Source organism: Aquarana catesbeiana, linkage group LG02, assembly GCF_042186555.1.
Source record: "Aquarana catesbeiana isolate 2022-GZ linkage group LG02, ASM4218655v1, whole genome shotgun sequence".
Taxonomy (NCBI): Eukaryota; Metazoa; Chordata; class Amphibia; order Anura; family Ranidae; genus Aquarana; species Aquarana catesbeiana.
This window is the reverse complement of record NC_133325.1, coordinates 454,398,130-454,410,202: the sequence shown is the minus strand read 5'-3', so window position 1 is coordinate 454,410,202 and position 12,073 is coordinate 454,398,130. Positions and strand designations below refer to the sequence as shown.

General features: G+C 43.3%; 1 long non-coding RNA gene across 2 annotated transcripts in view; it reads left to right on the top strand.

The window, feature by feature from the left end:
* LOC141128360 (uncharacterized) overlaps window positions 1-8,974 on the top strand; it is a 76,161-nt gene extending 67,187 nt beyond the window's left edge. The window contains exons 4-5 of one of the 2 annotated variants that reach the window (XR_012241682.1): window positions 8,005-8,101; window positions 8,319-8,974. This is a non-coding gene — a long non-coding RNA (uncharacterized lncRNA). Of the gene's footprint in view, window positions 1-8,004; window positions 8,264-8,318 lie in introns of those variants that run through there. The other variant, XR_012241681.1, reaches the window with a different exon arrangement.
* The last annotated feature ends 3,099 nt before the right edge of the window (window positions 8,975-12,073 follow it).

Genomic DNA, 12,073 nt, shown 5'->3' with positions numbered 1-12,073 from the left:
GCTGTAATCTTAGAATGCTCTCAGAACAGAAGAGAAATCCAAATCAAATCAATATTTGGTGTGACCACTTTTTGCTTTCAAAACAGCATCAGTTCTTGGTAAACTTGCACACAGTTTTTGAAGGAACTCGGCAGGTAGGTTGTTCCAAACATCTTGTAGAACTAACCGCAGATCTTTTGTGGATGTAGACTGCCTAAAATCCTTTTGTCTCTTCATGTAATCCCAGACAGACTCGATGATGTTGAGATCAGGGCTCTGTGAGGGCCAAACCATTACTTATAGAATTCCTTGTTCTTCTTTACCCTCAAGATAGTTCTTAATGTCATTAGCTGTATGTTTGGGGTCGCTGTTTTGCTGCAGAATAAATTTGGGGCCAATCACACACCTCCCTGATGGTATGGCATGATGGATACAGATATTGCAGACAGACTACTGCAGAACACTAAACAGACTACAGGTGACCTAATTCTCCATCAAACTTTTTCATCTCTCATCCATGCTTCCTCTCAATCTCACCACTCTGTATCATGCACTCCCTACTTTTCCTTCTCACAGTTGCATCTTCTCTCCTTAAATTTCTCTCCTTCAACCATCTTCTCCAGCCCACAGCTTATATATATCACCCTCACTCCTGTCTTCACCTTATTACTGCACGTATCAGCTCCTGCTAATTCTGAACCCATATACTAATAAAACCTGCAGGACACTGGGACGTGTCCCCCCCACATAAGTCACACTCCCATATCACCTCTCTCACCCTTCTGCTTCTCCTAACTTCTGGAGATATTTCTGAAATCCTGGACCGCCATCATTTACCTTCGGCCAACATACCCAGCACACCCCATGCTCTGATAGCAGCCCCAATCCCCACAATCTCATTTCTATTCCTCTTCTGCCTAGAACCAGCCTCCTCTTCTCCTGTGTCCTTTGGAATGCCCGCTCTGTTTGTAACAAACTCACCACCATCCATGACCTATTTATAACAAACTCCCTGAACCTACTTGCAATTACTGAGACCTGGATTCAAGAATCTGAATTTCCTTCTTCTGCTGCTCTCTCCTATGTTGGCCTCCTGTGGACTCTCTCCCAGGCCTAGTGGACAGAAAGAAGGTGGTGTTGGAATCCTCCTATCTCCTCAAAGCACTTTTCAGGTTCTTCATCCACTCCCCTCTCTGTCCCTCTCCTCATTTAAAGCTCGCTGTATTCATCTATTTTATCTAGTTTCATTGAGAATTGCTGTGATCTATTGGCCCCCTGGACCAGTATCAAGCTTCCTTGACGACTTCTCTGCCTGGATACCCTACTTTCTCTCTTCTGAAATTCCAACAATCATTTTTGGTGACTTCAACATCCCTGTTAATCTTAACACTCCCGCTACTTCTAAGCTGCTGAGCCTAACATCCTTTTTTGACCTAAAACAATGGACACACGCTGTTGGCAACTGCTTTGACCTCATATTCTCCTGCTTATGCACTCCGCACAACCTCTCCAATATTCCTATTCCTCTCTCTAAACATCACCTTATTAGTTTCACTCTTGCCTTAACTTTCTCCTCCTTGCCTTCCAACTACCAAACTATTACCCGTAGAAACCTTCACCATCTTAACCCTTCTCTTCTTTTTTCTGTTACAGAATGTCTCTATGACAAAATCTCATCTTTGTCCTGCCCCAAATTGGCCACTTCTGTCTGCAACAGTTCACTGTCATCCACCCTGGATACCTTCGCCCCCCTCACTACACACAGAATCAGGCCCCGATCGCTACAACCCTGGCAGACAGACAATACCAGAACCCTCAAAAATCAGAGCCACGTTCTTGAGCGTCTGAAGTGTAAGATTAAGTCACAGCAAGATTTCAGCCAATATAAATCTGCCTCAAAAAATACCATTCCTGCCTCCACACTGCCAAACAGACCTACTTTATCACTCTCATTAACACCATCTCGCGCAGTCCCCGTCAACTCTTTTCTACCTTTACCTCTCTACTTTGTCCTCCATTACCTCTACCCACTAACTCACTCAACTGCCCAGGAGATTGCTAATCACTTCAAAATAATATTGAGACAATTCGTCTCAAGATCTCCACTCTACAGATATCTCCCTCACTTTACACTCCTTTTCCTCCTGCACAATCAATACATCCCTCTTTTAACCCAGCTACTATAGAGGAAGTCACTACATTTTTTTTATAGTCCACCTAACCTCCTGCCCCCTGGACCCTGTTCCTTCTCAAATACTACAGTCACCATCTGGCTCTATCCTACACTTTAACTCATATCTTCAACCTCTCACTCTCTACTGACATCTTCCCCAACCCTCTAAAACATGCGCTAGTCACTCCCATACCAAAAAAGGCCTCACTAGACGGAGTAGACGCCACCCATCTTAACAAACTAAGACCCATCTTTTTACTCCCTTTTGCCTCCAAACTCCTTGAACATTTAGTCTACAGCTGACTGATCAACCACCTCATTGAGAATAACCTTCTTGATCCCCTTCAGTCTGGATTTCGCCCACAGCACTCCGCAGAAATTGCCCTCCTAAAACTCACAAACGACTTACTAACAGCCAAAACCAACGGTCATTATTCCGTACTCTTACTCTTGGACCTTTTCGCTGCCTTTGATACAGTTGACTACCCCCTCCTCCTCAAAAAACTCAATTTGCTTGCTCTCCATGGTTGCGCTCTCCGTTGGTTTGAATCTTACCTATCTCATCGCACCTTCAGTGTCACTTACAACTCCACTTCCTCCTCTCCAACTCCTCTTACCGTTGGGGCCCCCCAAGGTTCTGTCCTTGGACCTCTACTATTCTCGATCTACACATCCTCCCTGGGTCAGCTGATAGCCTCCACTAACATTTATATGCTGATGACACCCAAATCTATCTCTCTGCCCCTCAGATAACCCCATCAGTCTCTTCACGCATCACTGATTTACTAACAGACATATCAGCCTGGATGTCAAACTTCCTCAAACTGAATCTATCTAAAACTGAGCTCTTAATATTTCCTCCCCCACGTGCCCCTTCTCCTGACTTGTCTGTCAAGATCAATGGCACATCTATCAGTCCGTCCCCACATGCCAGGGTGCTAGGGGTAACCTTAGACTCTAAACTGTCCTTTCAGGCTCACACCCAATCCCTGTCCAAATCATGCCGCCTTAGCCTCTGCAACATTTCCAGAATACGCCCCTTTTTAACTAATGATACCACCAAGCTTCTAATTCACTCCCTGGTTATCTCTCGCCTCGACTACTGCAACTCCCTCCTCATTGGATTACCTTTACATAGTCTATCCCCCCTTCAGTCCATAATGAATGTCGTTGCAAGACTCATCCACCTTACCAACCATTCAAAGTACTAACGATAATTTACAAAGCCATCCATAACCCTGCCCCCAGCTACATCACTAACCTAGTCCCAAAATACCAACCAAGCTGCTCTCTTTGGTCCTCCCGAGACCTCCTGCTCTCTTTTTACCTCTTCCCATGCAATCCTCCAGGATTTCTCCAGAGCTTCTCCCATCCTTTGGAACTCCCTACCCGAATCTGTCCGACTGTCCCCTAATCTATCCATCTTTAGACGATCCCTGAAAACCCTTCTCTTTAAAGAAGCCTATCCTGCTTCTAACTAATACACTGTTTTACTTCCTCCATCAGCTCATCCCCCACAGCTATTACCTTTTGTATCAATTGATCCTCTCTTTTTAGATTGTAAGCTCTAATGAGCAGGGCCCTCTGATTCCTCTTGTACCAAATTGTAATGTAACTGTAATGTCTGCCTTTATTTTGTTAAGCACTGCGCAAACTGTCAGCGCTATATAAATCCTGTATAATATTAATATAATAATATTGTCTGTATTTCTCAGCACTAAGTACACCATTGATCCTGACCAAATCTCCAACTCCATTTGCAGAAATGCAGCCCCAAACTTGCAAGGAACCTCCACAATTCTTCACTCTTATTCTGTAGCAGGACAGTGACCCCAAGCATGCAGCCAATGCCATTAGGAACTATCTTCAGTGTAAAGAAGAACATGGAGTGCTGGAATTGATGGTTTGGTCCTCACAGAGCCCTGATCTCAGCATCATCAAGTCTGTCTGGGATTACATGAATAGATAGAATGGTTTAAGGCAGTCTACAACCACAGAAGATGGTTAGTTCTCTAAGATGTTTGGAACAACCTTCATGCTGAGTTCCTACAAAATGCTGTGTGCAAGTGTACCTAGAAAAATTGATGCTGTTTTGAAGGTAAAAGGTGGTCACATCAAATATTGATTTCATTTGGTTTTCTCTTATTTTCATTTACTTTCCATTTTGTTAATTGATAAAAATTAACTATTAACGCTACTATTTCTGAAAGCATTCCCAATGTACAGCATTATTTCACACCTGCCTAAAACTTCTACACGGTACAGTATATGATGTCTGGAGTTCTGTGCAATGTCTGCTTTCTAGTGGAGTATGATATAGCACAAATATAATCTCCATTGGCAAAAACAAGGCACCAACATCCAACAAAGATTACTCTATAAACAACCTTGTACTTCAAAACATGGTAAACATAAAATCTAGATAAAAGTGTACCTCTACTACTGTTGCAAACCAAGAATCATTTTAGGTTTAGCTGAGAGTCTGTAGACAGGTGTATTAGCGCTTCCACCTCCTCAATTCACAATTCTCAGCTCCACCCGTTGCTTAGAGTGTCAGGCTGCTGATGCCTCTGCATAGCATGAATCACTGGAGGAAAAATTGACACTCGGGATAACATCAAATAGCGGTCCTACATTATTTAAACAACCTGAATAACCGCTGTAAAGCAGCCAATGCGTTGGCTTCACGATTAAGACCTAACGGCCGAAACGTGTTGGCTGTTTTACAGCAGTTATTCATATTATTTCAAAAAAGGAAGACTGCTATTTGATGGCGTCACCAAGTGCCAACTTTTTAGCGGAGAGTCTGCCTTGCCTTCTTTATTGTGTCCCCTGCAGTCCCTTGGGGGATCATCAAACGTCTGTATGGGTTACTACACATGTCCAATATATATAATTTCCATACTGTATAAAGAAGCAGAGTTCACTTGTTTACATTACAGTTAATGCCACCAGTCTACCATGTGAACACTGATGTTCTTGTGAGGACAAACCTACTTGACTCACAAAATAGTGAAAATGTTATAGGTAGATGGTAACAGGCATTTTAATGGGAATGCTTCATACACCCTGATAGTGTATACCGTATGTTTAATGCATAGAGTTTTATAAATAACATTTTATATGAATAAAAACCGGAGTTAGACTTACCGGTAACTCTTTTTCTAGGAGTCTTCCAGACAGCCTCTAAAACATAGGGCTCCTCCCTCCGGGACAGGAAACACATTCACCCAAATGCTTAAAAGGAGGTCCTCCAAGCCTTCCCCTTCAGTTTCCACAAGAACCGCCGGAAGGCTCTGAAAGACATAACACACTGGCATAACATTAGTATAATAGGTGTGCGCAGCCTATTGTATTAGGGTATGCACCCTTAAGCTCAAACACACATGCATGTGTATGTGTCTACATATATATGAACCTGGCACATTTATCTCCCTGCCGGCACAGTGAAAGAGAAGAGCATAAACACTTTTCTTATGGCAGAGCAGGTAAGAGGGAGATCTTTACCATGTTCCTGCTGCTACACAGAGCGATAACACTAATGCGCATGCGGTGATTAGGGTGTGCCTGGGCACACCCGGCACACCCTGTCGCACGCCTATGATTAGTATATACCCTTTGCACCAGCTACAAAACTCTGGGTGGGAAGACTCCTAGAAAAAGAGTGACTGGTAAGTCTAACTCTTGTTTTCCCTTATCGTCTTCCAGGACAGCCTCTGAGATGATAAGCAAGAAACTTACTCTGTTAGGGGGGGACCACTGCCTGGAGGACCTTTCGTCCAAATGCCTGTTCTTTAACAGCAACCAGGTCCAAGCGGCTTTGCGAACGTGGAGTAGCTTGACCACGTCGCTGCTCTGCAGATCTCCGGCTTTCTCTGCCCACGATGCTGCAACCGCCCTAGTTGAATGTGCCTTAACTAGAGGCGCTTGCCTCCCTGCCAACCTGTATGCCTCTAGAACTGTCATCCTTCTCCATCTAGCGATGGTGGATTTTGATGCTTTAAACCCTTTGCGTGATCCCGCAAAATTTACAAACAAAGATTCTGTCTTCCTGAATTCTTTGCTGATGTCTAAATAAACCAAAAGGCTACGCCTAACGTCAACTAAACTGAATTCTCCTTCCTCATCAGCTGAGGACTAAAATGTTGGCAGGATAATATCCTGAGTTCTATGAAAAGTAGAAGACACTTTGGGGAGGAAACTAGGATCTGTTTTAAGCACAACCCTATCCTCCAAAATTTCCAAAAATGGTTCTCTAATTGAGAGCGCCTGCAACTCACTCACTCTTCTGGCTGAGGTGATTGCAATCAGAAAAGCTGTCTTTAGAGCCACCCACTTAACATTAGATTTTTCCAGAGGTTCGAAGGGATAATTAGTAAGGGCGTTGAGTACCAAGGATAAATCCCAGGAGGGACAGGCCCTGACCTTCACTGGCCTGGACTTGACTGGAGAGGGCTTTAAAGAAACTTTTTACAAAACGATCTTGCTACAGGGAGACCTGGAGAAAAACACTCAAGGCGGCTGCCTGTACCTTTAGGGCACTGATAGAAAGACCTAATTCCACTCCTGCCTGGAAAAAGTCCAACACTGCTGGGATTCCTTGTTCTTCCCCCTGTTCCACTAACCAGGAATTGAACCTCTTCCAGACCTTAGCGTAGATGGCCCTGGTCACTGGTTTACGACATTGTAAGAGGGTTTTAATGACTCGTTCTGAAAACCCTTGAGCCCTTAACAGCTGTTCCTCAGATACCATGCTGTAAGCTTGAGGATCTCTATCTGAAGATGATGGATAGGACCCTGTGTGATCAGATCCTCCCTCATAGGAAGAGGAATCAGAGGATATACGGCCAATCTCTTTATGACTGCAAACCAGGCCCTCTTTGGCCAAAGCAGGGCTTTCAAAATGAGATCCGTCAGAAAGTCAGAAATTTTTGAAGGACCGCCGCAATTAGCCTCACTGGGGGGAAGACATAGCAAAGATGGAAGTGCCAAGTATTGGCGAAGGCATCCATCCCCCTGTCTTGATCCAGCGAGTGCATGGAAAAGAACTGAGCAACTTACTTGTTGTCTTTTGAGGCAAACAGATCCACTTCTGGTATGCCCCAGGCCTTCACAATTGAGTGACCATTTGTCCTGCTTCACTCGCTGACGACTGAGAAAGTCCGCCAGAGAGTTCTGAGTCCCCTTTAAGTGTACTGCTGAGAGAGAAGCCAAGTTTGCTTTGGCCCAAGCAAAAATTTTGCCTGCTATCAACTGCAGTGCAGGGCTCCTGGTCCCTCCCTGCTTGTTTATGTATGCGACTGTGGCTCATCCAGGACGGTCCTGGGACATAGAGCTCCCCAGGTTCCTTATATGCTTCCTTCCCGTCCAGCAGTAAACACAAAACTGAAGGGGAAGGCCTGGAGGACCTCTTTTTAACCATTTGGATGAATGTGTTTCCTGTCCCGGAGGGAGGAGCCCTATGTCTCAGAGGCTGTCCTGGAAGACAATAAGAGAAAGCAATGTTTTATGAGAATATATGTTTCTCATGTATTAAATGACATATCGACACCTCGAAAATCCCTTACAAACCATCCATTTGCCTTACACTTTCATTTGGGATGTAGTGTCTCAGTACTTTAAAAAAGGATGACTATATTGATCCAATGAATAATTTTGATAGTAATTCATTAATTAATTGGACAAAGAAGATATCTAAATATGTTTGGAGGGGTATTTTCCATTACACGTTGTTTTAATACAGTTCCTTATTTGTCTTTTATCCTAAAAACATGTTTTTTTCATCATGTATTTCTTTTCTGTGCAAAATTACCTGTCTGTTTTTTTTTTTTGTTTTTTTTTTCTTGTATCAGTTATGTGTGCTGTAGATGTTTATATCCACCACACCAGACAAGGGAGTTATTTGTCTGCAGCCCGAAGTGTCAGTGTAACAAGGGAAGACTTCCCATGGTGAGCAAACATAAAAACATTTCCCTTTGTAAGCAGAAGTGTCTGAAAACCACCAGGACCCTTAGAAACGGAGGAAAAGATAAGGCATGAAACTGAACGAATGATGTTTACTAAAGCGCTTGGCGTCATCTGCGAGCTGGCTAGATTTCAATCTAACATACTGTGTATTTGCTGTATCAACTCAGCTCTGTTTATGGAATATTACCTTTCTTTACAGAAACAATCTATGCCATACCTGGAAGTAGTTGGCAGCCTGTTACCTTTAACCATTCCAGGGATAAATTTTGAAGAGACAAAAGAAATTACACAGATGTAAGAGATGCCTCCCATCCTCAGACCGATGCAGGGCTTGGGGCTGTCCACTTCAAAAGGCCACTTCTTGGTCACACCTTTGTAAGCTCGAAGTATGGAGGCATGTCGATAACGATAAGTATTTTCTTGAGACAGCTACTGGTGTGGCTGTAAGAGGATTTACCAAACACAATATTTGTGCAACTGTTTAGTCAAATCTTAATTTTCAGTAAACAATACGCTTACATTAATTTTAGTGCACACTGCTAGACTGTTTCGAGTAGATGGATACCAAGTATTTCAGACTTTTAAATTGCATACATCCACAAAATGGCAACAAATTAAAGTACCCAAAATTGTCAATAGGAGGTGCTTTAAAACATGTCTATGCTTATATGTGTGGGGGCTTTTAAAATATTTGGAGTTTTTCTTAAGCTCAATTTCAGTAAAAGGAAAAACCCTCCCTTCTTAGATTGTAAGCTCGCAGGAGCAGAGCCGTTCTAACTGTCTTGTATTGAATTGTATTGTTGCTGTATTGTCTCCCTTTATATTGTAAAGCGCCGCGCAAACTGTTGGTGCTATGCTAAATAAATCCTGTATAATATTAATAATTCTAGTAAAAGGAAAGTTGCAGTGGTGTTACGCACATTGACTAACCTGTACCTCTGCTCCACCGACAAATGGTGCTCCCCTATGCTCCAGCAGTGGCCTGTTTCTCACATTCACATTCAGTAAAAACATGGAACAGAGGATGCAACCAACCTAGCACATTAATTTTGTGATAGCTTTATTGTATAAAAAAGACAGAGATGTACTCACAAACAACATCGGCAATAAGGCACATCAAAGTTCATATGTACTTGAAGCAGCCTGGTCACCTAGACAAGTCCCAAAATGTGAGAAGACCATCCAAACGGCTATCTTGTTGTAGTCTTGTTGTGTTCTCACATTCAGTGCAGGGCTATGGGCCTTGTCTTAATGACAACAGAGGACCTTGGACCACTGAAGTTCAGGAGAGAAGATGCTTTTGTGAATGGCCTTGCAGCATTGAGGATTAGAGTAGTAAAATTGCTTTTCCAAGTCCTCTAGACAGAAATTAGCCTTTAACCCTTGCAGTATGGGTGCAGCCCCACTGCAGAAGAGCATTTTTCCTTTTCCTGGGGTTCATTTTCACTGCTGCATAGAACTGATGGGGTAGACTTAGGTAAAGGGACAGGAAGAAAGGGCCCTGTCACCTGGATTTAGGAGTTTGGAGTTTGAGATGGTAGTGGAGCAAACAAGGAAAATGTGTACTAAAAATCTGCATCCTTCGTTGTGTGTGTAGAGTAGGGTGTCACAACCATTTTACCTTGGAGGAACCCTTGGCAAGATGTTTGAGATCTCGGGGAACCCCCGAAATAATGTTCACATCTACAGCTATAACTAGAAATAGCCTTAAATAACAGAATCAATATTTAAAAGTACCTGCTATGAAACTTGTGCTTGCTTTTCTGCTCAATTCTGGGTCAAACTTGAGATAAGAAGTGTACAGAGCAGCAGCAGAGCAAAGCAAAGGGGGTTAGGAGGGCTTGCTACATAGGGGTTAGGAGGGCACACTACATGGGGGGCAGCAGGGCACATTAAATGGGAACAGGGCACATTATAGGGCACCTTACATGGCATCACGTTGATCGTTCCATGAAACATCATACATCACAAATATTCATGCTCTAAGAAAGTGAAAAATAATTTGTTATGTACTGCACTCCATTCTGGGATGAACTAGTTCAAGAAAACCCTTTTTGCTGCAATGCAAGCTTTGATTCTGGGTTAACCTTTCAGTGTTTCTTCTTTGTTCTATGTATTTTGGTTGACGAAACACACACATATGTAACACTGCACAGGCATGTGGCAGGACAAGGGCATCCTTGTTCTTTGTTATAATTGCCTTTTGAATTTACCTTTCTTCAGGGAATAAAGCCTAACAAAAGCACAGCTATTTGTACATCACCCCTGAGCAAGTAAGCGGTGCCAGGTTAGCCTTGATGTAATGAAAAAATCTTTTAAGGGCTATGTATACAGGAGTGTGGAATTGGGAGGAAACCTTGGAACATTGCAGCACACTTTCCATCTGCACTTACCTTAATAATAATGAACTACTCACAGGGTAAGAGACATGCCACTATGTTCACAGAAATACACCCAGTTATTTCCTCCCTAGTTTATACCACAGATCCATTTACAGTTAGGTTCTGTTGTGATTTAGCCTACTGTCACTCAAGAACTCATTAAATGGCCACAAGATCATTTTGTCCTACATCAACTGATTCCTAAGCATAAACTGACTTTCCTTTTCTACAAGCTAAATATATTAATTGCTGTATTAAGTTAGTATTTTCTTTTTCATTTTTTTTAAATTAGCACAAAGGATGATGATTACATCCAATGAGAAGTGTTCTTTGTGGTGGTGGCTGCTGAAATTTTCCATCTTCTTCCCCCATAACCCTGCAGCGACAATCTTTTGGTGTGGTGGGGGTTAATACAGCCGCTGGACCTATAGGTATTTATAAAGAGTGGCGACTATGCCCACCCTTTTCACCCGTTTGACCCATTTATAGAAGCTGTACTATAGCTTGAATAAATGAAACGCTCTCCAGGAATGGTAGAGGCAACCCTTTCATTCAACCACTCATCCTTCATTCATAGATCGGAGGTGGGCGGAAAGGGTTGGCAAAGTCATCATTCTTGACAAATACCTATGATAGGTCCATTGGCTGTATTAATTACCGTGCTGATATGAGGGGCAGAGAACAGAAAATGTCATTAAAGTGGTGTTCCAGCCGAAATGATACTTTTAAAATAAAAATACCCCTATAATACACAAGCTTAATGTATTCTAGTAAAGTTAGTCTGTAAACTAAGGTCTGTTTTGTTAGTTTATAGCAGTAGTTTGTTATTTTAAAAAACTTACAGCAGGCCGTGGCCATCTTAAGTGTGGGCATTTGAAGCCAGACTGTATTTCTTCCTTTCCTGGATCTCATCCTTGCAGATCTCGCACATGCTCAGTGCAGCACAAGCAGTGTAATAGGTTTCAGGTCAGGTTTCCATAGCAATGGCAGTTTTAGAGGAAGTTGCCGCCCCTTCCCAGAAGGCATTGTAAACAGGAAATGATGCGATGGGCCGCAGCCAGGGAGGAGGAAGTGAAAAATGGATACAGCAAATATACAGTAGGTGCTGAGAAAAAAAATTAAAAAATATCCAATTTATTTACAGTGCACAGTTTAGTGAGGGATGCTGAAGAGTTGTAAAAGTGGGTGGAAGTCCACTTTAAGACAGGAGCAACCAGCACAAGGGACACTTCTCATGCAATAAACGTGCTGTCCCTTGTGCTGATTAAAACCCCTTCCCGCCGACCGGGGTTATACCGGGATGATGCCCGCAGCTGCAGGCATCATCCCAGTACCGTTGTTTACAGCGGGCGATCGGCTACCCGTGTATAACAACCGATGCGGCTGAAAGCCGCTCGGTTGTTATACCGGAGGAGCGGGAGGGGACGTCCCCCCCCCTCCCGCCGCCTCCCGCCGCTGTTACTGGGCCTCCCGTGCGATCGGGAGGCCCGGTGTCCAATTGGGTACCTTCGGCGGCTGGGGGCAGGCTGGAACGAAGCTGTGAGCGGCTTCGTTCCAGCCTTCTCGTTGTAAA